Raw genomic sequence first — 27296 nt, forward strand, 5'->3', positions numbered from 1 at the left:
GTATTTGATAACAACTTTGTCCCAGCATGTTTAACAAGCACTAGAAAGAAGTCAGAAATCTGCATTAGTGTTGACTATAAGTTTAGCAAAGTGAAAGTGGTTGTACTAAAATGCAATACAAAATAGGGTGCTTTTTCTTATGTGTGTTTTAATATTTCTTTCAGTGGGCTTCTGCTTTAAGGTAACTGCACATTAATCTAGCAGACTTTCTGGTGAAAATTTTAAGATGGCATCTGTGACATTTAGTAGGCTGAACACCAACATTGGAGTGTGATTTGCTGTAGCTTTATTTATGGTGACTTGAGGCTCTATGACATTCATGTAAAAGCTCTAAGCGATGTCTATGGGAAAGTCTGCCTTTTGGTTCTTCCAAAACACAGTTGAGAACTGCTTTTGAATAGACCCTCAGAAGACACAGGAGAGCCAAGAGGGATTCTGATGGAACACCTTAGTCATGATGTCATGGGGACGGTGACCTAGCAATACCTTGGCCTTGTATACACAACAGTGTGATGGTGGCTGGTTCCATAAGGCAGTGGTGCAAACATGAGGTGGCTGCCAAGACAGGTATGACATAACCTCTCATTACATGTTTTTCATGCCAATAATTGTTCATCAAGTGTCATTGGATTAGAGTCACCCAGGAGAGAAAACATATGAAATATTATGGATGTGCTGCATGCATCTAGAGACCTTGCATGAGAAGGGTATGGCCACTGTGATCAGGGCCAGAAAGCTCCTTTGCTTTGCTTATTTTTCCCCAGGGATTAAGACACTGAAAATTGGTTGGGTTGTTTCATTGCTGGATAACTTAGCTTCTACTTCAGATGATGAAAGACAATTCCATCATTCTCTTGAACTTTGTGCAGTATTAACCTCGAAGCTCATTTTTGTACTGCACCTCCCTGGTCTCCCTTTGGCTGCATGTTGGGTGCTTAAGAGCGGCTTTGCTGCACCTGAGCAGACACTGCAGTCTCTGTATTTCCCTGGCTTCTTTGCATCCTTGAGTGACAGCTACCTTGTAGCTCAAGAAGGTAGCTGAGGGAAGGAATGAGGAGAAATGGCCACTAAGTCAGAGGATGCTGCAGGTATGGGAATTAGGATAAAAAGAGGGGCTCATATCCCAGATTGTTATTAAACATTAATCTCTGGGAATTGTCAGTGAGATGGAAGGAAAGGAATTGGAAGACCTGGAAATAGATGGAGGAGGTTCAGAGCTTAAATGGAAAGTGAAAAACCTTACATAAAGGACAAAGTTGCAGTCTGCTCTCTCCTGGTGGCAGCAAGTTTTGAGGAAGTATTTCTAGGTCACATTAGAAGTTTTAAAGTTAAATTAAATGTCTGGTTTTAATTACACAGGTGGGTTACGTGTCCCACCAGTAAACACTCTGACTTTAATTGACTCACATTTTCTTTATGTGGTCAAGATGTTCTTCACAAAGTGTGTGAAATAATGAGATAGATAAGGAATGACTGTGTTTAATAGGCAAGTCTGGTTTTCTCCAAAATTAGGAGTGTGTTTCCTTTAAGTTTCTTTTTTTTGTATACAAGCAGAGATTGGTCAATTAAAAGGTGGTAGATAATAATAATTGTCACTGCTCAGTTTAATACTATCTCTACCATATCTGTATGGAGGTAGGATAAAGAGACCTAATTAAACAGTACAGACCTGTTTCCATGTTCTTAATGATCAAAGAGGGGTAATACTCTGATGTAATAATAGATGGTGTTTAATATTTGGCTTGACCAATACCTGACCACAAAACAGTAAGTGCCCAGAAATGTTGTTACAGAAATAATCACTAATATTTACCTTTATATGAGAAAAATTGCATAGGGTAATTGGAAAAATAGGTAAACTTTCGTGTAAAAAATACCAAGTGTAGGATGTTTGGCTTGTGTTGGAGTTGGGAAGTGGCTCCTGCTGCTGGAAGATGCTGCTCTGCAGGAGTAGGTGCCAAATTGGTATTCCTAGGCATTGTAGTCTCTGTTTAGGCAGTGAGGCTTCTTTGTTATCTTTGACTGTCTAGCTAGCCCAGAAAAATCACATTTTGTTTATGCCTTGACATTGCCTTGGTTATGTAAGATTATATTGAAATAGGTGAGAATGCAGAAAACTGTGTGCATTTTATACCTTCCCCTAGGCCTGGGTTGGTTTGCTATGTCTGTAATTTAATAAAGCACCATGACACGAAGTCACAGTAAGGTGGCTATCATCACTTAGTTTGGCTTGCCGTGTTTGGCTTGCCATGCACAGCCAATACAGCCGTTCCTAAGTTCTCTTCTTTTGGAGTTTTAGAAGATTATATACCAAGAAAATGGCAATGAAAAAGTATCTGCAACAGTCCAAGGTAAGTCGGTTTGAAAAGTTAAATATTTTCACATTAAGAAAATTTACCTCAATTATAACCAGAAATAGTTTACCTTCCCTTTTAACCTCTGAAACACGTAATGTTTCTGTTATATTGAAGAATCAACTAGTCAAGAAAAATAAAGTACAGGATGGGAAATGATTCCTGGATCATCAAATCCAGGTTTCCACAGTCCTTGGAAGCTGTGAAATAGACAGAGACATGTAAAACATGCCTGAACTTACTGTAAATCAGAACCTATGACCAGGGGAAGGCAGCAAAGAAGGTCAAGATCTGTGATCCTCCTGCAGCAGCAAAGGGTTTATGTGAAACTAATAAAAAGAGCCTTGTAAAGGGGCTAGATCTTTTATTTTAAAAGAAATCCAAGAGAAACAACCTGCCAGCCTCATTCAAACAAAAATTCAGTCCCAATGGATCTTGGATCAAGGCTTTCTAATGAGACACAATCCCTTGTCCCTAGCTGCAATCCTGATCCATCTCAGGGTAATGAATTATGCTGCTGCTTCTCTTGCCTCAGAGGAAGACAACACTTCCCTTCCTGAAAAGAAGCTGTGCATTGAGATAAAGTAAATCCATCATGTAAATATGGCAAAATCAAATGCAGTCAGCAGACAACAGCAAATTTTTTCAATCAACTTCAGAAATCTCAATAATTTAAAAATCCAGACTTTAACAGCCCATGATGATGGAAGTAATCTCTGGGGTTTTTATTGCTAAGATAACCAGAGGGAGCCTCTGAATTATTCATCTGTAAGGTTTGTCCTCAAACTGTGTCATCCCTCCTTCTTTAAGAGGGATGATTCTTTAAAACCTTTCCAGTGCACCAAAATCTGTCATGGATCCAGAAGTGGGCACTGTATTGCTATAGTGGTCAGAGCTGCTTCAGACAAAGATATGATAGCGTAAACCCGAAATCAACACATTGAGATAGCTGAAGATCTCATCAGCTCTTTGTTGACAATGTCATCCAGGAAATTGCACTGAGTCCAACACTTGCCATGCTATCAGCTCCATTTCCTGATGCTTCTCAAGACTGAGCCAGCATCTGTGGTCAATGCCATTTGTTTCTTTCTAGATATCCTAGATACCCTTTATATAATTCTGAAGCATGAAGCCCGTATCCTGGGCTGCATCAAAAGGAGTGTGACCAGCAGGTCGAAGGAGGTGATCCTGCCCCTTTATTCTGCTCTCGTGAGACCTCACTTGGAGTATTGTGTGCAGTTCTGGTGTCCTCAACATAAGAAGGACATGGATCTGTTGGAACAAGTCCAGAGGAGGGCCATGAGAATGACCAGGGGACTGGAGCACCTCCTGTATGAAGATCGGCTGAGAAAGTTGGGGCTGTTAAGCCTGGAGAAGAGAAGGCTGCGTGGAGACCTCATAGCAGCCTTCCAGTATCTGAAGGGGGCCTATAGGGATGCTGGGGAGGGACTCTTCCTTAGGGACTGTAGTGATATGACAAGGGGTAATGGGTTAAAACTTAAACGGGAAATTTAGATTGGATATAAGGAGGAAATTCTTTACTGTGAGGGTGGTGAGGCACTGGAATGGGTTGCCCAAGGAGGTTGTGAATGCTCCATCCCTGGCAGTGTTCAAGGCCAGGCTGGACGAGGCCTTGGGTGATATGGTTCAGAGCAAGGTGTCCCTGCCCATGGCAGGGGGGTTGGAACTTGATGATCTGAAGGTCCTTTCCAACCCTAACTATTCTGTGATTCTATGAATCGCTTCCTTGCTTTCCAAGTGACCCAGGTACTTCTCTCACAACTCCGTGATTTATCACTTGCTGTTTTTTATGTCAGCTTCAAACTTTGTATTCTTTTGTCTTTGGACCAAAAAAAACAGTCTGTGCAGAGGCCTGTAAAAATACCTTTCACAGCTGAAGGTCAGTCTTCACATGCAGACACTGCTTTAAGAGGAATGTTAGTTTAAATGTCGTGTTTTTCTTTAAAACCTTTTCTCTGTTGTTACAAGTAAACCTTTTCAGGGAAAATAGAAAAAAGAAAAATCTTTAGGGTTTTCCAGTTTTATTATTCTGCATGTTTTGGAAGCGCTCTGGGTTGTTTTCTCCATATTCCTGTATAGTCCGTTAGGTCCTTCTAAATGCTTCAGCACACTAACTCCCCTCATGGGAAGTGGCAACATGGAAGTAAAGGCAACAGTTCACATAAACAAGATTCAGCACGGGATTTTAGCAGGTTCTTTTCCATGGCACATATAGCAATGGACAAGGGAGTACTTAAAATAAAGAAATGCAATTACACATCTCAAAGCTAGTCAGATCTAAGATAGCATTTAAGACAAATCCCAAAGGTGCTAAAGTGCTATTCTTCTAACAGATTGGGGGATTTTTTATTCCTATTTATTCCTTGGTTCTTCAGGTTTCTATGGCTATACCCGTATGTATAGCTACAAATAAAGCAGGCTGGGGAATGTTGCTAGCCCTGAAATCAGCCAGCATTAAAGTAATTCTGTCTTGTGTGTTCTAAAAGGGGATGGCTGCATCTGAGTTACCTACTGGAAAAGCTGCCTGGCCATAGTACCCCCTGAACCATGCCTGGCCTTACCCTGGGAAGCTGTTAGTTGACCTAGATGAAAATCATGCTACGGACCCTGCTAATTTAACATGCTCAGACCTGTGTGTCCTCTTTAGTGCTTTAATATAGATGTTGCTAGTGATTCTCTATATTTACTTTAGCAGACATACCCCCTCCTATCTCATTATACTAATCAGCAATTAGCTTTGAAATTTTCAGCCTGCCAATTGGGAAAGACAGGGATTTGTACTGAGGGAAACATCCTTGAGCTCATGACAAGGCATTAATGCCAGGGGTAAAAAAGTGATTACAAATATATACTTGTTTCTTAGCAACTATTGTGAGCTCCCATTTCTAATTAATACTGTACATGTGCTTGAAAACCATGTTGGCTCACAGTAGTGAAATATCAATTAATGTCAGTTAAAAATTGATGGGATGGATAACCCTTGTGAAGTTCTAGCTGTGCCTGTGTTTAATGCTAACGAAGCTTGTTTTGTTTCATCACTTATTTTTATGAAGAGCAGAAAAATACTCAAAGACTCAAACACAACAACAGAGACAATAACATAAATGGGATATAACTTACCCATAAAAGGTGTGATGAAGGATTTCCTCTTGCTTTACCTTCTGCAACCAGCAAGAAAAGCAGAAGCAAGAGAGAGAATAGGGCTCTCCAAACTCTCCCAGTTTACCAAAGTGTAATGACATTTTGTCATCATTACTCAACGCACCTTCTTGTATAAAGACAGTGACTTAGACAATGCCAAAGCTATGGAAATGAGCTTTAAGTCAGCGGGTGCTGCATATGTGAACTCCAGTGTCAGCAAGAAACACAAGGATGTGATTTTATAGCCAGAAAATCTTCTTGATTACATATGAACACAGAGTTATCTATATAAATATCACTGCAGGACTGGGATCTCATTAGTGTTGTGACACATTTATGACACTGTCTATCGTTCATACACCTTCTCCAAGGTAACAGCAGATGGTGCTGGTAGATAGTTCCAAGTCCCACTCAGTTGTTAACGTGTAAAAGCCCAGTCTGGGGAGGAGTGTGTACACAGACCTTGAGTAGATGCTAACTGTCCAAAAGGAGCACTTTTCTTTTTCCTGACAGTATCTTGGATGGGGTGAGGTGTGTACAGACATTAGATTAAAATTCTACTGCAGCACTGGACTGCAGTACTTCAGAGGATAAAACCCACTGTTCTTTCATCCAACAAAGACAGCACTGTTCTGACCTTCTTCTGTCTTAGGACTATCGCATAGGTGTTAAGATAAAGTCACAGACAAACCACAGATGGGAGACTAAGACATAGTAGGTGTTTGCCAAACTGAAGGAGAATGGATTTAGATTGGTAGATTTAGATAGGGTGTTAAGGCACTGGCACAGGTTGCCCAGAGAAGTTGTGGATGCTCCATCCCTGGCAGTGTTCAAGGGCAGGTTGGAGCAACCTGATCTAGTGGAAGGTGTCCCTGCCTGTGGCACAGGGTTGGAACAAGATGATATTTAAAGGTCCCTTCCAACCCAAACCATTCGGTTATTCTATAATGCTAGAGATCAGGACAGCAGTGGGTTCAGGGCTGTGTTGCCCTGGTATCCCGACACTTAGTGGCTGCATCAAGCCTGGGCAGACCCATTCTTTCTGCACGTTGTTGTTCCAATAGCAACTGCCCAGCAACATCCTGAAGAAGGTCTCATCTGTCTTCTCCTCCTGATCAGTAGGTCTATAGCAGACACCTACAACAACATCCTGCACTTTGGTCTGCTAGTTAATCTTGACTCATAATCTCTCAGCTGGCTCATGGCCCATCTCTCATCAGCACTCCATGCAATTCCCCTGCTTTCCCATGTAAAGGGCACAGAGCCTTCTTCAAGGCACCAAAACCAGCCAGGAAAATAACTAAACTCTGAGGTAATGGCTGAAGTCCTTGCTGTGTATTCAGGGCTGCCTGAGGCACACGGACACCCAGCTGTGTTACACTGACCAAGCTGAACAGAGGTAAATATGCCCTTTGCCAACACATCAGTTTACTCTCAGCAGCACAGAGCTGCTTTGTGTCCCTAAAAACAATTGCTAACAGATGAAAGCAAATTATCTGTGTTAGCTAGGAGACTGATCAGTAGTGAAATACATACATAGGAGAAAATCCCTCATTTCTAATAATATAAAGGGTATTGAGCATCTATATATAAATATTTATAGAAAAGAAAGCAGTTTGTGCTTGGAGTTATGTGCAAGACATTCCCTAAACAAGGAAAAGTTGCAGTGTAGGAAAAATAACTTAATATTAAGTAGAGCATAGTGACAAAAGTTGGTATAACAGTCTTTAAGTAACCCACATTCTCTGGGCTGTGTCCATAATAAAGCAAGTAAATTGATGTGAAGGGAGAGACACTAACAGGAGAAGACATACTCACTGGCTGTCAAAATTCTTTTGCAATTTCAATTAGAACTAGCTATTCCAGAGACAAATATCTTTTTGTGTAGGACTGTTTACAGTAATGCTTGTTTACTCAGGCATTACTTGGGTGATCTGGAGGAGTTCTGCTTGTATAAGCAGAGGAGAAGGAGTTCTGCTTGGGTGTATAGGGATGTTAGGGAGGGACTCTTCATTAGGGACTGTAGTGATAGCACAAGGGGTAACAGGCTCAAACTTAACCAGGGGAAATCTAGATTGGCTATAAGGACGAAGTTCTTTCCTGTTAGGGTGGTGAGGCACTGGAATGGGTTGCCCAGGGAAGTTGTGTATGCTCCATCCCTGGCGGTGTTCAAGGCCAGGTTGGACAGAGCCTTGGGTGACATGGTTTAGTGTGAGGTGTCCCTGTCCACAGCAGGGGATTTGTAACTTGATGATCTTAAGGTCCTTTCCAACCCTAACTATTCTGTGATTCTATAAGCGTGGAAATATTGGATCCACGACTAGTTGCATCAACTGTGGTGACAAATGTGGTAAATTACTGTTAACTATGGGAAATAAATATGGGAATGTCAGTGTCTGTCTGGCTCAGAGCACAAGGTGATAGACTATTCTACTTGAGCATTGCAGATAATCTGATTTTCATCTCTGCTAAAGAGAAGCATGGAGAATCTTATAGAAATATTAAAATCACAGGTAACTTCCTCTGTGACAATGTATCTAAATCTTCCTGAAGTGTTTTATGGAATTGAAGCCTAAATTGTGCCAATAGGCTCCTGAATGATTAATTTTTGCATCAAGAGTAGATATCTCTAGGATAAGCAGGGTGTTTAAACTCAATTTCCACAGTCTCCTTCCATTATACATTTTTATATTTCTGTCAGTTAATCCATAAAAACCCTACACTCTTGAGTTTTCCTAGTGTGTGATTACAGTAATCACACATCTATATATACCTTCTCATTAATGTTGCTGAATAAGCCTTGATAATATCTAAAATGAAAATAAGCGCAAGGTACAAGTACTTACTAGTATTAGTGAACATAAAGGAAGAAGAAAGTACTAATTCTAGGCATTTTAAACTCTTAAGCTATAATCCAGCAAAGACAGGGGCAGAAGAGAACCCACAGTAACCGAATATAATGGTGTCTCTCCATGTCAAGGATATCCTATGGTCTCTTGAATGATCATGAAATTAATGGAAGATGCATATACTGTTCTACAGCCTCTGTTGCAGTCTGTAGTCTTTGTTTTTTTTTTTTTTTTCTTTTTAAATTTTCACACATTTTCAACAATGAAGAATAATTTGGAATTTAAGAGAACTATTTTCAGCTGTAGGAACTATGGGACTGCTACAGTCAACAGAGCAGCAGGAAGAATAAGCAATAACAGAGTACTGAGTCCTGGGAAGTCTGTGGAGGAGTGGGATTCAAAGGAACCAAACAAAATCCAAAAGAAACTGTGTATTAAAACAGCAGTGAAAAGGATCATGAATGCACCTCTCACTCTCTCCTACATGAATTGCTTTTCTATTGTAAGGGGATATGGTACTATTTGTAACTCAACGTACAGCAGAAATTACATTAAAAACACCAAATCCCTCTTTTCTCTGTAGTGTTACATGATAACTCTAAAAAAGTTATATTCTTTTCTGGATATCTCTTCTTTCTCCCAATGTTCCATTCAAGTCTAGAAAACATAACAGAACTAGTGATTTAGTTAGGCAAAGTTTCTGTTTTAAGTTATTTGCAACTCAAAGTGTTAAACCCACATTGGTTAAATATGATCTTAACTTCATCTGTAAACTGCAATATGATATTTAAACCCTGTTAAACGGCATCAATTAACTAACACGTCAGGATGCCAGGCAGGGAGGCCTGTTCTAACATACCCACAAGAAATACCACAGGCAGGCAAAACAGCATCCGGAATGTTAGCAATTAGGGAAGAACAGAAAGTGTAGCAGTGTGTGCTGTTATGCCTTGACTTAGGCCATGGTGAGCTGAAATATTAGCAATTCTATTTCCTCCGTCTGACAAGGCTACAGCAGAACTGAAAAACCTTTAGAAAAATGTTGCAGGATGCTTAAGGCTAAATATTATCTTTCATATTTTAAACAAATGAATAGGAAAAGGCTCTCCAAGCCCCTTTGGATAAGAGTGGGGGTTGACTTAGCTCTATAAAACCATAAATGATATTGAAAGGGCTTTCATAATCACCACGTATACAGAATAATTTGTTCTTTAAGAGCTTATCCTGAACTAGGTGTGAATACACACTGAAGCTGATGCTGGTGTAGTTAGCATTGATAACTGTGGTCCCTCATGGTTCTAAGTCCCTGAGATTGAGTTGAGTAAGCTCTTTGGTATGGGAAGCCAGAACTGAAGTGGCCTGCGTTCCCCAGGTTTTCTCATCCAGCCTTGAAGTTTTATGCTTTTCTATCCCACCCCCCAAACAAAAGGGGGATGATATCATCTGTTCTTGATATTTTGTTTTGGGGATCAGGCTTTACTGGTTTTGCTTATTTTGTAGGAATTGTGGTTCCAGCAAACACTTTCCTGCCCACTCTATGTCCTTAATTCTCATCTTACAGATTTTAGTACTTGCACATGTTATTCTATGTATACCATTTATGAAGCTGTATCACAAGTTACCATTTGTGCTTTGCAGTTCTGTATATTATTTATATTTTAACTTATCTGTGTGACAAAATACTATTTGTGACCTTACAATGTTACAATATGCTTTGATGATGATAATGATCATGGTATTCTTACGTATGGGTTTAAGGCAAGCGAGTCGCATCTCGCTCTGTGTGCATCTATGCTATGGCTGCAGGAGGGCTCTGCTTGGGTGTCAGCTTAATTAGCAGATAGCACATTCATAGCCACATTCAAAAGCAAGTAATTATTCATAAAACTTCTGAACTTCCTTGCCATAAGATTTTCTTGGTGCTAAAATTGTGCAATTAAAAAAGAGTAGGCAAGTTCATAGATCAGAAATTTATCAGTCACAACATCTCTGGGCACCCTGCTGCCAGTTCCTCACCACAAAGTCTACTGAACATAAAGACATGACATTTGGGATTTATTGCCAAAGATAGTTATCCTAAAATACATGACACATCTTCACAGAGTTGGCACATATGCCACAGAACCTGTAGGAGACCTATGCCCTCCTGGAGCAGCAGCTGGCTGCCAAGACAGGGATTTGAAATAGCAGCAAGCACCTACATTTAGGTACCTGAATACCATCCCAGCCTGTCTCAATACAAAATCTGAGAGACTGTGGGAAGCTATATACCTGTCACAGTGACAGACAGATGGACCTTCAGTTTAACTCAGTCCTACTGTTCTGATGTAATGTGAACCTTGTCAGGGAATGAAGAGGGAAAACCTCTAGGGCATGGGCTGAGACTAGTTTGAAGTGATGTTAGCATTACAGCTATGTGTAGTCTAAATTCAGGCAAAATCAATGGTAGGGGAAATGCAGTGAAGCTGTTGGTTGAGGGAAATGTATCGTTAGAAGGTGAAATATATATGTCTGTCACGTTACAGACCTAGGGGATGCACTGTAAATCACAAATGGGAAACCTGAGACACAGTCGGGCATGGCTCGGTCTATGGTCTTGAGCAGCAGGATGGCTGAGTCCTGCTGTGCCCGATGAACAGCACATTGCTCCTTCACGGCATGCTCCTTGTCACTGCATTTCATAAAAGGACCTGAGCAGTGCATCTGGTGCTAAGCCTGTGGAGAAGGGAACAGCCCAGGAGCAGCCCAGGAAAAGGCGCAGCCTATTATTTAGTCATCAGCTTGTGGAAAAGACATATACGAAGACAACTGCTCTTTGAGTGAAACACACAAAAGAGAAGAAGGGCTGATATCAAGCTGTGACTGAAGCAATTTGCTTAAGGACTTGTAACAGGTTGTGAATGACTGCAATTTCTCTGGAAGAAGAAAAGCATTCAAGGCACTTTTGCTGGTTATGTGTGTTTTCTCTTTCATCTTTAATATCTCCAGAATAAATCAGCTTCCTCAGTACTCTGTGAGAGGGAAGAGTCTGTGGTTTTGACTGATGCTGTCAGTGGTCTGAACAAAAGAGCAAATTGCTGGTGAGGACTGAAACCTGGTGTACCCATGGAAAGAGCTGAGACCATCAGTCCTGCAACAGCAGAACACAAAATAATGTGCAGACCAGATTTCTAATGACGGTCAAAGGTTTTTATGGTCAACAAAACTGTGGGCAATCTTCATAAATGGAAGCTGATCTTGGTGCCAGTGCAAATACAGAACGGTGCAGCTGTGGTTAGTGGACTCCCCTGTTATATAAGACAAAATAAAAGCAAAAAAAAAAAATCAGGTCCGAAAAGCATTGCAACAGACCCTTCTAATGTCAGAGTAAAAGCCTTATTCAGTCCATCCATAAGGAAGGAAACACTAACCTAACTCCTGATTGTTATTTTCCTTTCTTTCTGTAGCTGATAGAGTTTAAAACCTTAATTTCAGTGCTGGTATCCTTATTGTACAAGTCTATTTGGCACTGTTCCAGTGTACAAAATGGAAATAACAGCAAGCCTGAGAGTATCTCAATCTCTGTCAAGAATAAAATTGTCTCAAATCAAGTACTTAGTAGCATATATTCTAGTAATGGGCTTGCCTTGATGCTGACATTGTCAGATGAAAGACAGATGTGAGTACCAGAAAAATATAGACTGAGAGAGATCTTGCAATGTAAGAGAAATATCTTAATGATCTGCAAGGAAGAAAATCTTATGGGCCTTGGGCTTGATACAGTTGGCTGGATTTTGTTCTTAGTTATACCAATTTAAATGTAATATATTTGCCTTAAAACCGTGCCAGTAAATGGAATCAGGATCTCTTCCATTTTGCCTGTGTACTTAGTGTCTAGCTGCCTACAGAAAATGAACTTTAGTCATGAGTATGAAAATCTCTCTTTGTAGAAGTCATGGCCAGTAAACAATGGCTCTGCCGTTCTCTTTGTATCTCATCTAGCTTTTGTTAATGTCAGTGGCAGGACTACCGTGGCCACTGAGGGAAGTAGGACTATGACTTAAATTGCTGTAATCTGAAATAATGCTGAACAAGTATCATCACATAATTATACTGTAACTGGCACAAAATGATCTTCAAATTAGGCACTTGTCTGTGCGAGAACTGAGCCGCTAAATCTATGATGTTGATAGATTAGCAGTGATTCATATCTTAAAGTCTCTGGCCAAGAGCGCTATTGACATATCCTTATCCAATCTTAAGGAAAGTCAGTGATTTTTGTCTGAAAACAGAGGAAATATGTTTCTAAAAATACTCTGTTTTCAAGTAGACTGATAGGAATGATTATAGATCCCTTTCAGCCAAATCTGTGCAAGTTCTGGGAGCTCTCCCTGCACTTGCTTTGTCTACAAGCCTGGAGGTGAGGTAGCTAGAAAAGGAGGCGAGTGTTCACCAAACTGTTCAGAAGTTCAAAAAGGGAGACTGAAACAGATTGAAACTCACTCTGTGTGTGATCTGACCTATTCACCAACACATTTTGTGTTACTAAATTACAACATCTGTTTGTCCAACATGGGAGTGACATTCAACCCTCACATTGTGCTTTAAGGTCCAAGCAAGGCTCTGCTTTGTCACTCTGAATGCTTTAGTCTAATACAAGTTAAAGTTACATTAATTTTACATTACAGTTACAGCAATTCTGTGGGCTCTTTACCAAGGTAGCTAAGAGATTTTATTCAGTAGGGTGTTGGGACAGCTAGACAAGTAGCTGTAGAGATTAACACAGCTAGCTGCTACTCATGTCTGGTGGTGGAGGCTACCACACGAAAGACTGATTCACAAATTAACTTCTCCAATGCTTCAGAGCTGTAAAAAAGAAAGTTGTCTCTTGATTTTTAAGGAAACCAGTAGGTGACCTATGATATGTGGTTACTCAGAAGGCATGAACTGCCTATTCTGGTTGGAGAGAATGTGGAAACCAGTTTTATTTACAGAGAAGTACATCTTGACTCTTCCTTTTTTTTCAGACGGATTCAGCCAAATTTCAGCTTCCTTTTGGGATGCGTGAAATCATCCAAATCTAATTAGCTATTCACATTCTGAATCAGCTGATATCGGAATGACTGAATATTAGGAGAAGAAATAGACTGAAATTGCAGCATGAAAACCCAATTTAACGAAGATGAGAATTAGGTTCATTGTTCATTGTTGTCATATCTGAATTTCTTACTTTGGAGGCAGAATCATTGCCAGATGCTAAGTGTAAAATGGTGACATAATGCAATTATGTATGCTTCATCTCTATCTGGTCAATAGCTTTTTCCATAAGCTCACAGGAACTAAAGATGAGAAAGAACATGTATGCCAAACTGTCCACTTGGCAACGTGAGATTCTCCCTTGCAGACTATTAATAACTGTTTTACCCACTGCATTTTATATTATTTATTCTAATTTAATAGGCCTTGATGGATAGGAAATGAAAAGGTATGTGTTTTTCTCTGACTAATTTATAGGTGCTTTACACTGGTCAGTCTTGGGGACTATCATCATAAATATGTTTAATGGTTTAATTAGAAAATGTCTCCCTTGTATGGCCCTACATATGAATTTTGTAATTTATTACGGTGCTTGTATTGTAATTGTAATTGCATCCTGTGTTAGTGACTCATTCTCATAGATATCTATAAGCAAAAATATGTTGCAAAGTGCTTGTATCTCCATATCTCAGTATGGGCATCCTGCTACTGCAGCCTCTTCTGACCATCTCCAGCAGCTGTGCCCACCACATTTTAGAGTTCCAGTGGGTCAAGATGAAATATAAATGTGTTTGGAACTGAAATTTTTGTTGAATATTTTTTTTCTCCACTGAATCAGAGAATGCAATTTTCATTACAGCATTCGGATTTCAAGGCAAGTTTTAAAAATCCCATTGAAGAGGATACAAGCTGGCACTGGAAGCCAGGGGCTCGTGTTATCTTCAGCATTATAAGCACTCCTTCCAAAGACCAGGGTTTTCTATTCTGAGAAAAAGATGTGGCTTCTGCCTACTTCTTTGCTCTTTTCCTTTAATGCCAGATATTAAAGGATTCCTGTTCTAGTGGTTAATTTCATTCAAATGAATACCAAAGAGAAAATGAGGGGTGTTGTGGATGCTAAGAATGTGTTTCCTGGGATAAGGAGTCATTTATTGAAAATCCCTGACTGTAATAGCTAGAAGGAAGGGAAAGCCTTTGGCTTGAAGATAAGGATTTTGGGATGTTTCCTGAAAACAAGTAGGAAAACATCACTGATATAACAAAAATGTTTCTCCTCTGCCAGCAGCTATAGGTTTTGCTGCAAGTTCTCACTTTGGGTTAAGCTAGTGCTGATTGAACTCACGCTACAAAAGAAGTGAATGCTGTAATGTGGTCTCATTCAAGGGAGAAGCCAGCTGGTGTCCAACAACAGCAGCTGGTGCTCATCTGGAGAATACTTTAATGAATAGCTCAAAAACTGAGACTTGGACTGAGCCTGGAAGAAAATAATTTGAAGAATCAAGGGCACAGAAAGGATAAAATCTGGACTTTTCAGGGTTTGTTCTTGAATGAAAGCTGGAGATCAAGAGACAAACACATCCTGGATGGGGTTCAACTTGGCAGAGAGGTCTAAAGAGCAGGTCTAGAGAGCAGTCTTCCTCAGGAGGAACTGCGTGCAGGTAACTGGCTTCTCCTCTGCCCTTCCTTGTGCACACAAATTAGGGACTTTTGGTAGGGAGGTTTCTAACAGCTGAAGTGGTCAGAAGCTTCATCTTGTGTTGAAGTTTCGAACAACTTTGTTCAAGTTGTTGATAAGGTCTTTTTACTAATTTACTAATTTCTACTAATACTACAACATTCTTTAAGCCTTATATTTAGGGCATTCTTATTCTTTCCTACTTTGAAGGTTACTGTCCTGATGAAATCTTCTCCATTTATGTAAATCCTGAGATATTGGACTGTTTTGAAGGGAACTGATTTCTTCACTGACCTGAATTCTGACCTCATTTAGTCTGATCAGGTGTATGTTAAAATTCCAGGAATACATTCAGAAATATGGGTATTAAAGGTAAAATTTTGTATGCAGTAATTAATTTTCTCCATCCGTTTCATTATTATGGTCCAAACTCTGTTTCCAGAGGCCCTCATGAATTAAGAAGTGCTTTGGGAGATGGAGGCTCATACACTGCACTCTCCTAGGAAGATGACTTTGAATCTGAAACTTTTGCTACATTTAAAGTTTAATAGTAGAAAAATAAACTCCTTCCTTTAGCCTTCTGGAGTCAGTCATTTTACTCTGAGTTTGAGGAATAAATCATCTCTGACACAAGCCCTGAATTTACTTCAATATAAAATGAAAAAGTGGGCTATTTTTTGTTTGCTTGTTATTAAATACGAAAAAGTTGCACACTGACTTTATAGAAAGGCTAAGGAAAATCAAATTAAACTGTATTATTACTCTTCTTTAGGAATAAAGAGCCTGTGATTTTTCTCAGCAGCCTTATTTAGCACACAAATGTAATTGGATTGCAACTGACTAATTGTGCTTTCTTTCTATAGAGTATGAAGAATTCCACTTGCCAAACTGTATCCTCTGTGTGTTTGTGCATATTTTAAGCAAAAGTTGTCAAGAAGCATCATAACACCCACAAAATGAATCTGTTACTATTAAATTGTTATTGCACTTCATCCCATTCCAGATTACCTTTTTTTAAGTCAACAAAGCAGTAAAAAATCTTTATGATGGGTATTTGTCAAACTTACTGATAGTGGTGCCTCAACACTGATTCTATGGTGTCTTTTAGTTTTCATTATGTGGGTAAGGGAGCAGTAAAATTGCATCTGGAAACTATTTCACTTCAAATTTAAACTAAGGGAGTTAGGAAATGAAGCAGACACTATAGCAAAGGAAGAAACCCCAAAATAGAAAGAGAGAAAATAGCAATCACTGTAATCATGTATCTTTGGCCCTTCAAATAATCTTTCATTTAAAAATGTTAAGATGTCAGAACACGTTAAGTTTTGTCAGAATTAGTGGATTCTCTCTGAATTATATGTCCCCAAAAGTCATTATAAAAATGCATAACGAAGTCAAAGACTGCTCCTCTTCCCAGGCGAATGGACTTTTCCAGCTGAATCAAAAACCTAGATGGATCCTTATCTGTTGTCAAAATTCATACAAATACCACAGTGAAAAGCTAGCCACATGTACAACTTCTTCTCCTCATGTTATTAGTAGCTGGGTGGCAGGGGCAACATCTGCCACCACGAATTTGTACTCACACACTTAACCAGTTTGGAAGGAAATCAATAAACATGCAGTTCTGCAGGTGCAAGTTTTCTGTTGTTTACCCATTGTATGAATCTTTTCAGCTGCTTCATGACAAAGGTTGGTTAAAACATACACTCATTGTTTTAGCTACAAACTCGGAATTAGATGTACAACAGAAATTATGTCAGATGCCAAATAAGCAATGGAAAAGATAATGAAGTGATAAGATGCTCTCAGACAATTGTTTAAAGGAATTTAATCACATGTTTAAATTATATAACATTAAAGGCTCTTAGTGACATGGTTTACTGGTGGACTTGGCAGACCTGGGGTAGAGGTTGGCCCTGATGATCTAAAGGTCTTTTCCAACCCATCTGATCCTATGATTCTAAGGGCATTCTGTGTTTTGCTGAATAAGAGGTTAAAAATATGGTTCTTTACTTCCATGGTTCCTATGGGTCTATGAGGAGAACTGGAAATTCTAACCAAGAGCTGAACTATGACGAAGCCAGGTAAGGAAATGGTCTTCTTACCCCAGTGAACTTTGTACTGTAGATGTCTTGGGAGCTCTGTTTCTTATTCACATCTGCTATAGTTATATACTGTACTTCATAAATATTTTAGGGGAAGGAATGACAAAACCAAATTCCCATTTTTTATTATTTTTTTTTTTGCCAGAAAAACTGTAACATAAAATTCCCAAATTACCTAGGGAAGCCTAATCAGATTAAGTGAATCCTCAACGGACAGGACACAAAGACTGAAAGCAGATGTAAACACAGAATGAATGAAAATAAATTAACCACTTCAGCAGTCATGGAAACCTGGAAAGTGATTTGTCACCATCTTTTTTCCAAAAGCAAATATTTAGAAAAAGACTCCTTGGAAACAACAAGAAAATACTGAAAAGCTGGGATAGATTTTTGAACCGTCAATTTGAACTGTCAACCGACAATAACGTGTCATATTAAAGACGGAACGTGGACATCTATCCAGGGAAGACTGTTCTTTCTCCTTTGTGTTTTCCTATACCATTTTGGTTGCAATGCAAAGAGAAAGAAATCAGATGATATGTTCCTCCCCAAAAAGCACAAGGAAAAAAAGAAGGGAGCGGGGAATGAAGATGGAGCCTACTTATGCATTGACAATGATTTGATTGGGCAGGGAAGCAATCTGCGCCACAGAAATAACCAGCAAAATGAATTTAAATGGGGAGAAAGGGAGAAAATTGATGCCTTAGGTCAAAATGAACTGTGCCAGTGTAATTTTAGAGAATCCCTTCCTGTTTCTTTCTGCCTGATCTCATCTGTCTTGACTCCTTGTCCTGAATATTCTATTCTTCTGCCACTAAAGTTGTGGACTTGTTCAACTCCAGAAGCTGAAACCAGGCCTGCATCAATATAGGATTCAAAATGATCATGGGAATGTCTCTTAAATGGCTAGACCAAAGGTTATCATGGCATAAGAGAATCCCTAAGAAAGAGTCTAAGACACTAACAGGCTTTTCTCCATGCTCTCAAGAGTACGGGGTCTAGCCAGCCCACACTGGGGCTGTATAGATGTAGCAGAGCTCCCAGCAATGTGCTGCTGAAAGTGTGTAACACAGAAATAATGCTGAATATATTAATTTTTACTTACAGATGAAGAGACTGGGGCGTGCACAGAGGTGTTAGAGTGAACATGGAAGTCTCTTACAAACTTGCAGTGAGCAAAGTGCAGCTCCTACCTTTATTTAATTCAAAGAGCCTGAATCTTGAGCTACATTAAAGGCTTACTAGGATGCTTGTTACAAGATCAGTAGTTATGCTTGTCACTTAAGATGCAACTTCATAGAAGGTGGTGAATTAAGCCTATGTATTTTCTTGTTTCTTGCTCTAAACCTATTTTCGGCTGTTCTCATAAGTGTAGACAGTTATCCCAATCTTACAAGCCTTGATTTACTCTTTGATGCTCATCCCTCATTGCACTATGCAGTCAATTTCCTTGTTTGATCACTTACAGCCAAATTTTTAAAGCTTAATGTCTTTTCAATATTTTTTTCCTCAGAAGCAATAGAAATGTACGTATATGAGAAGATATTACTTAGATGTTTATAAAAATATACTTTATGCTTTTTAAAATGAATGCTAGAATATTGTATGTCCAACTTCTCACTATGGTTTGCCATAAATGTAATTATATTACTACAGTGTTTAGTAAATACCAGGGTAAGACAGGGCAAGTACATTTACATACTAAATCACCACATCAGAGGTAGAGAAAGCTGATGAGACTGGGTCCAATAGACATGTCTACTGTTAAATGAGAAAAGGTCACAGCTCAGATTCAAATATTGTTCAACTGTTAATTCCCTTTGTCAACTGTTAATTCTCTGCTCCTGTTTTGGGCCATTTGGTCTGCATTACTTGAATACAAAGGCTTTGGTGAGTGTTCAGACTGGTCACAAAAAGATGACATGGACATGAGTGCACTTTTGTTTCCTTTGCTCCTCCACATAGCCTTCAGCTTTATCTCAGAGAGCTTTGCACCTTGTATATCCTCACGGCATCCCCTCTAAGGGAGGCAGTGCATTCCCTTGCTTTACTACTAAAAATCACTGTGGTGGGCTGCAGCAAGGCACTCACCTCCATCAGACACTGTGAACTGAAATACCACTAAAAATAAAAGGACTGTTTCTTGGGGTTGCAAGAGTTCAGGGAGGCACAGAAAAACCTATATCTATACTTTCAAAATCTGTTATAGTCAAAACCAGAGTGCCTGCACCTGAACTGCCTGTTGGGAGCAGTCCTTGATCCATGCTACAACCCAAACACTTGAGAATAGTTAGGGACTGGTACAGGACTCCCATGTCAGGGACTATTCTATCAACTGAACAGTACAGACAATTTAACTCTGGGGCTGAAGTTCATGATTTGACAACATTTAATGTAGCAGTAAGGGAACAGCCAAGGAATGGCCTGAACCCAGCTCAGAGCTTGCAACACAGAAGCAGCCAGGCTCAGGTTCCTGGTCCTGTTCTGTTGATGGTATAGAGGTAGCTTGGCCCTATACCAGGTGATTCTGGGTACCTTTCAAGTGACTTCAAATTAGATGTATGCTTATCTACCTTCTGATGCTGCATCCTAGGTCTGAATTTCCCATGTTCAGGTCCTTCTACCATGACCAGATATAGCGAATCACCCATGATTGACTTGGCTTGCTGCTTCATATGAACTCTCCTTCATATTAGAAGTATTTCAATCCATCTCTTTTCTTGTTGATCCATGCATGTTAACTGTCACACATCAGAAGTTTGCCTGGGGAGGAAACTAATACACACCAGTACCTTCATGGTGGATTTAGATCTATGTATTATGTTTCAGAGCAGCTTTTCTGTATTTATAAGTTGTTTATATTTTACAGGGTGTAATTAGTATCACAGCCCAGTGTTTGTAACAGCGTCAGATTCATGAAACTGTATGCTTATTAGTACAGTTGCTATACTGGGAGATATTGTACGTGGCCCATTTCATACTGATGGGTTTCTTTTGATCTCATTTTGTATTAACCACCATTACTTTCTCTTCTCATTGTTTTTTCTCAGTCTTTAAATTCCCTCATCCCAAATGTGTTAGTTATACTCGGTACATCAGTGTTGGTCTGGAGATGTAAATCCCACTGGAAAAATTGGTTTTGGGTGACACGGGCATTATGCCAGCCAGCTAAAACGATTTGGTAAATACTTGTGCTATTCTGATGTTCAGTTATTCATGCTCTTAACTTTATAGGTCCATTCTAGGTGGTCTGAGAGGAATTTGCTATCGCTCTCTGTTTCTGTGTGCTGTGGAGGTACAGATTGTTTTGAATATAGTATTGTCAGGCTGTTTAGGAGGAAGCGGGGAGTTACAAACCAACCAGTTGGAAATTGATTGAACTTAAATACATAATAGCTTTTATCAGCAAACATTAGATTTACAAGCAAAATATTCTGAGCTCTCTCACAGACACGTCTCACTTTTCGAAGCTTTTCAATCTCTTGCTGGCATGCTTGGAAACAGCTTGGCAAAATTTAAGCTGTAAGGAAGCTGCAATAACTACCAGTGCCTCCCGTCTTTATCCAGTTGTTGCTTGTGTAGCAATTGGGTTGTAAGTAAACTATAAATATGTAATTCTAACAGATTTTTCACTTTGATATTCAAACTACCGAGCTTTCCACTCAAGAAGAACGCTATATATAGTAATAAAAAAGTAATTTTTGAAAAAGGTTTTAAAATGAAAAATCACATTTCTTCATAAAAAAAAGGAAAAATAAACATTAAAAAAGGCATGAAAATAAAAATAATTGTTTGGGGTTTTTTTTTCAGGTCTCTTTTTACATCTGAAATCACTCATCAAATGTGAACAATGGTTACTGGTCCTTGGAAAAATTACTTTTAACCAAATACACTATCCTTGTATTTTTCTTTCGGTGTTCGTATTACCCAGCTCCAGTTGTGAGCATCTGACAGGAAACCTGTTTCTGCTCTTTTTTGTGTCAGCCACAGCAGCATCCTACACCATGACTTGATCTCTGAGGCATTATGGTGACACGATTGTCTCATTTGAGGGCAAAGCTGAATTTCAGGTTACAGGAGCCTAAACACAGCAGGGTAATGCCTATCAGCAGGAATGCGTTTTCTGCTGGAAGACAAGGTCACCAGTCTGACCCTGTCACTGGCATTATAGGCTGGCAGGCATTGCCATCAGTCCCTGAGCTATCTGTAGACTGACTTTCTTCCATTTGTGATGCTTTGTAAATGTAAATGATATGCGACTGTTTCTGCTTAGGGATTGAATTACTGAAATGTGTTAACGGAGATAGTGGCACACAGCAAATAATAAGAAGATGATGAGCTGCTGGGTATAAACTCTATGAAATATGAATATTCACACAAATGTTTATGAAATACTCAGGAGCTGAGAACATTTCCTCTGCTATCTAGAAGATGTGTAAATACTTCATAAGCTTGTGAATGCATTTTCTTATTGCTTTTCCTTTTTCCTTGAGATCAGCTCAGTGTTCCATATGCTGAACATGAAACTTCAAATACATTTTGACAGTGAAAATGTTTGTTTCAGTTAATGCAAATCTCTCACGCGGGCTGCTATTTCCTGTTAAAAGTGTGGTGCCTTTCATAACTTGAAGGTGGTACTGGATTTTTAATTATATGTTGCTATGTAATTTTACTTAAATAGAACTTGAAAAAGAATTCTTGTGTAGAGAATAAGTGGAATTTAATGCACGAGTTCCATTTAATTAGATATTTTCTGCTTTAATAGTTGAATTCCCTACCCAAATTTCATTTCCACAATCGAGCCATGTTTAGACTGTTGGCATAATATTACTTCATCAAACATTCACTGCAACTTTTGCTTTACAAAATTCTCATTACTCTGAGATTAATTGAGAATATTTGCATAATATTGTCCAAAAGACAATGAAGTTTCTTATGAAGTGGATTTACCCCTACCCGGTATTAGTAGTCTAATGAGTACGGTCAGTAAGATTCAACAGTTGAAACAGCACTGTTACTGTGGGTTTTACAAACAGCACAACAGAGACTATTGTGTGGTAAGTGCAGTGAAAAATATGCATTATTGTTTGTCCTGTAAAAGCCTCATTTCTCTCTTTGTTATTCAAATACAGTATGTGAAAGATGCTTCCATAAAAGCTCTTGTTAAATGTGTCAGCTAAAAATAGCTTAAAGTTTTGCATTCACCATCAGTGAAGACAAAGTGCTTTAACCATCATGTTTATGAAATCTCTCACAAGATTGTTTTTATGTAAAACAGTTCTGCACAAGGTAGCAATCTGGGGCAGGAATAAGGAGTTGTGCTGCTGTATCTTACTATTAGAGCAAAGGTCCTGTCTACTGCTGTGTGTAGGTTAACACTATCAGCAGTTTTCTCTTTCTGGATATTTGGGTTGTAAGTGGAGATAGTACAAATGCCATGTCAAGTATGGAAAGAAAGCCTTTCCTATGTACAAAGGAGGAAAGAGAAAAGGCAGGAATGAGATAAAGGTGATGTTCCTCTCCCCTTGAGTTATCATGAAAGAACACACAAATAAGTTTTGACTTAAACCAGACAGACTGGTTTTCTGCACAAATGCCCTAAACTACAGTCAGATGTGTAAAAGGTGGAGGGGGAAATTGTACTCACTGCTGTAAAATGCTCTGAGATCATCAGAGCAGAAAGGAACATGGAAATTGAAGTTTGTCAGAATTAAGAATCATCCGCATCCTGGACTGTGTCTTAATTCTCTCAGTTCCTTGAGCAGGCACGTGGCTGTTTCAGCAATCTCTTTCAATGTCTTGTGCAGTGTTGGGGTTATGGGCTAACTGTGTTCCTGGACTTACTTTTTGCATGGAAAAATGAGCATGGAGCTCTTTTGACAGAAACAATATGCTAAGAGGCCAGTTCATCTCTGTAAGAAACTGGAAATGTTCTTTAAGAGACCACTAGTATGTTGGTGGCATTTTGAGTTTACTGTTTCACTGGAAATTTTCACTATGGTCAGCTTTTAGTTATGCAGTGTAAGAATCAATTTGGTTTCAAATTAGGAGAACAGAAGGAGAACAGGTATGTTCCTGAGGACAGGTATGTTTGAGAGAGATTGCAGAAACTATCGCTGCCTGACATGTAAACCATCCATCTTGTGAACTACTCTGATAGGACTTAAAGAAAAGAAAACACTGTATTTAGCCACTCAAAATATAACTTTCCACCCCTTACTTCCTATTTTACCTTTAATCCTATTTCTAATATCCAGAATTATCTACTCTCCACCCTTTCATTCTATACGAGGAAATTCTTTAGCCTGGGCTTCTGTGGCTCCATCTTTGTATCTTTCTTTCACAAGCATTTCTAAAATCACAACGTAGGAAGGATACTCAGCAAGTAAGCAGTCAGTACCAAAACATGCTATATATACATATATATATATGCATATACACACATATTTACCAAGTAGAAGATATAAACCAAATTAAATATTATATTTTTTAAATTTTACCAGAAAAGGCATAAGCAGCCTGCTAAAGTCATCATTACAGGATGTTGGTGCAGAAGCTGGAAGTGTATTTTGAAATGGAATAGGAAAATAAACTATAGAGACTGAGATCATCTGGAACTATTAAGGGTTAAGTGTTGAACACAACTTTTACCTTCAAAGCTCCTTAACAGTTTTTAGACAGAGACCACAACCTACCATGTTGTCAGTGCTCTACAAAGGACACGGATAACTAATAGCAATGGAAGCTCTCCCTACTTCTACACAGAGAGTGGCCCCACTGAAACTGGGGGTGATAGCAAGGCAATTGGTTTTCCTGGGGTGTAAGGTTTGCAGAAGTATTCTCTGAGATGGTTCTGCCTCTGAGTGTGTGACACTGTCACATGCCCACAGAGATATTTATACAGACGTGAATGGTAGCGAACAAAAGTGCTTCTCTTAAGCCTGAAAATAGATAAAACTCACTGTTACGCATGTGGGAAGGTTATATAATGTTCCTTAACAAAATCCATGTCAAGCCATCTTTTCTCCCTCTACCTGAAAATATCCCACACAAAACAAATGCCTGGTGAAACACCAATGACATTCCTAACATTTCTGTTCATCATCTTTTTCTAATGAAAGCTAAATGATTGCTGCCAGGGGCAAAAGGGTCCCCAGGTGTCCCAGAGAGGACATCATGTGCCAGCTCCAAAGAGTAAGGACACAGCCATTTTCTTGGTTGGACATACTGACAACCACATGGCTGGTGTAGTATGGAGCTTGAAGCCATCTACACCAGTAATTGCTTCTCTTTTGATACTATGGCTTTCACTCCTGCTTCTTTCTGTGTGGTTCAGAAGGCAAGACTGATGGTGAAACATATTATGTAAATCAGTGGGCTGCCAGGAGAGAGCTTCATGAATTTATATGTAATAAAGCACTGTATTTCTCCTTCAGCAGATATTCAACGAGAATCTGATTTCTCCTGTGCTGTCCTAGGCATCACTGCGCAATTGCAGCACTTTGGAATATGAAAATCTCTGGTTCTTGTAGAAGTTAGAAAAGGTTGAAGAAGTACAGGGATACGTCAGAAAAGAAGAGTAGCCCCAGTGAGACATTTTGAGCAGCAGTTAGCACAGGTAAGAGACTGGCTGATGCATGTCTTCTATATTTTCGCATGAAATGGCTATGTGACTTCATCTAGTAGTTTCATGTGCGTAACTAGTGCAAGAAAAAGTCTTGCAGAGGTGTCATTCAGCAAGCTGAACCTCGACTCTGCATCTTGTTGCCTCATTACAAAGCCCCAACATTCTTCACCCTATGCTTTGGACCTTGAACTTGTTAGTAGGTGGAAAGCTAATTCTTCACTATAAAATTAGTCTGTATGCTAATAGCTGAGGTAACCTCTCAAAAGTTAAGCTTTTTAAAGATACCTATGCCAGTTGCTGACATATAATTTATATTTTCACTGATGGCATCTAAACAGATATATTTTATGTTCCAGATTAATTTAGACTATTTTATGCTTCAGGCGTAAGCATGCATGCTGAAGAGAAATAGGTTTATTTATTCCTATCCTAGTGTTATCTAGTGCAAAATGTTTCATTTTGCTTTATTGAGCCCCAAAAGAGGTGACTAATACTGTTCAGAATGCTTCTGTGCTCTGAAAGCAGATGCACAACCGTCCTTAGTGACAGCTTGCACAAAAGAGTAACTGCACACCATTCCTTCATTAACAGTAAAACTGGCATCACTGAATGTGCCACCTCAAGGTTATCTCAGCACCGCAAGCCATCACAGAATCATAGAATGACTGGAGGGTACCTTTAAAGGTCATCCACTGCAATGAATAGAATAACTTCAACTAGATCATGAGTGCTATTTGGTAAATAACACTTTTTTTCTCCTTATCTGCCCACTCTACATAAGCATCTCTCTGCAATAAACCTTTGGGTTTTCAGTTCTGTCTCCACAGAACTGTCTTCATTCTGTTCCCTTTATTTCCTGATTGTCCCTAAAACAAATTGTAAGAACTATGTAAATCAAAAGGAAACAGCACCTATTTGATAACTTTCTGATATAACAGAGAAATGACCATTTTCCACAAGGCTGGTGTCAGTGTCACTGGTATGGGAACATTGGAACTGTGCCAGAGTTAATAGCAGCACAATGACAGCCAGTGTAACTTGATAAATGAGTTTTCTTCCTACCTACCTGCTCTCTGAGGACCTCTCCCTGCAATAAGTATATGCCTTCTAACCCCCTCCCATCATACGAGGGTATGCAATAAAGTTTGTAACTCCAAATGTACGATAGCTTCTCCCTATGGCCCTCCCTCTGCCTATATACTTCCCCCTTTCCACCCAGCTAAATTACTTAAGCTCACAGCCCCTTTTCCTCCTTCCTGCAAAAAGTAGCTGCTTGCTAAATTGAAAAGCTGGAGGAAAAGTTCTGAGATTAAAATAATTCCTGTGTTCCTGTGGCAGTGAGTCGGGACTGATGTGAGCTACCTTGTCTGACCTCTCTCATGATGGATTCATTAATCTCACTGAAGGTGCCAGCAGATCAGCCAACTGCTTTTTCTCTTTAGCTGCTCCCAGATGGCATTTCTGAGGAAACAGTGAAGATTGCATGGAAGATGAGACTTGAATTTCGACAGCCCATTGCTGCTCCAGTGTATTTAGTCTGACAAAAAGACAGAGGTTACCTCAGTCCCGTTTTGAAATCATGCATGAAAAGCACCTGGAAGAACATACAGACTCTTCCTTAATTTATTGAGATGTGGCCTTAAGCCTCATCTTAAGGATAGAAACCACGCTATACGTTGTGTTGTACCGAGCTTTCATTAGCACTAACGTGCTTTTAAAAATAACCCAATTAGGTCTTCTCTATTCTTAAGTAAAGAAAAGATGCACTAAAAGTATTATTAAAGCCCTTTCAGGATTAATAACTTGGATTATTTCTTTGACACCCTGATACAATTGCCTAAAGCCAATCTGTCAGCAAGCAACCTTAGCCCAGCCTTCAGGGTAGTGTGATTCCAGCTGTTTCCCGTGATACACTTTTGCCTCTATTAGTTTATGGGCCTGAACACAGTGCTGGTTAATGTGCAGTGCTGCTGTGTTTCACTTAGAAGCCTCTTTGGCACCTGCTTTCTAGTATGTGAAAAATATGCATTCATAGTCAAGCTAGGGAAATGATCTGTGTCCAGAGAAAGGAAAGATCCTGCACAGTTCATAGGGTTTTCTCCCATGAAATTATTATAAGATATGACCCTAAATCTATGTATTGGGCTATAGAGAATCTGTCTGCTTTTAATCTCACAGATTTGGTTACTGTGTTGCCTGAACCCACACTTCAGAACCAAGTAAGAGTAGGAAGGTTATGCTATAATTAACTTTGACACAAACACACATGGACAGTCATGGGGCTTTACAAGGAAAGAGGAACTCTGCAGAGCTCATTGCACAGGGAAGCATCATTAACTATTTGTTTCGGGAGAGTTTATGAAGCAACTTATATTATCATACTAGTAATTTTTTAGATGCTGTGCTGACATCTATACTGCTACCCAAAGTAGGACAAAAATCAAAATAAGTAGTAAGAGATGTGGATGATTTACAGGTTCAGGGTTTGAGTTTGCCCCATTACGC

The sequence above is a fragment of the Neopsephotus bourkii genome, unplaced genomic scaffold (assembly GCF_033783945.1).
Source record: "Neopsephotus bourkii isolate Nb327-2 ecotype Australia unplaced genomic scaffold, CSIRO-AGI_Nbou_v1 NB_1825, whole genome shotgun sequence".
Classification (NCBI taxonomy): Eukaryota; Metazoa; Chordata; class Aves; order Psittaciformes; family Psittacidae; genus Neopsephotus; species Neopsephotus bourkii.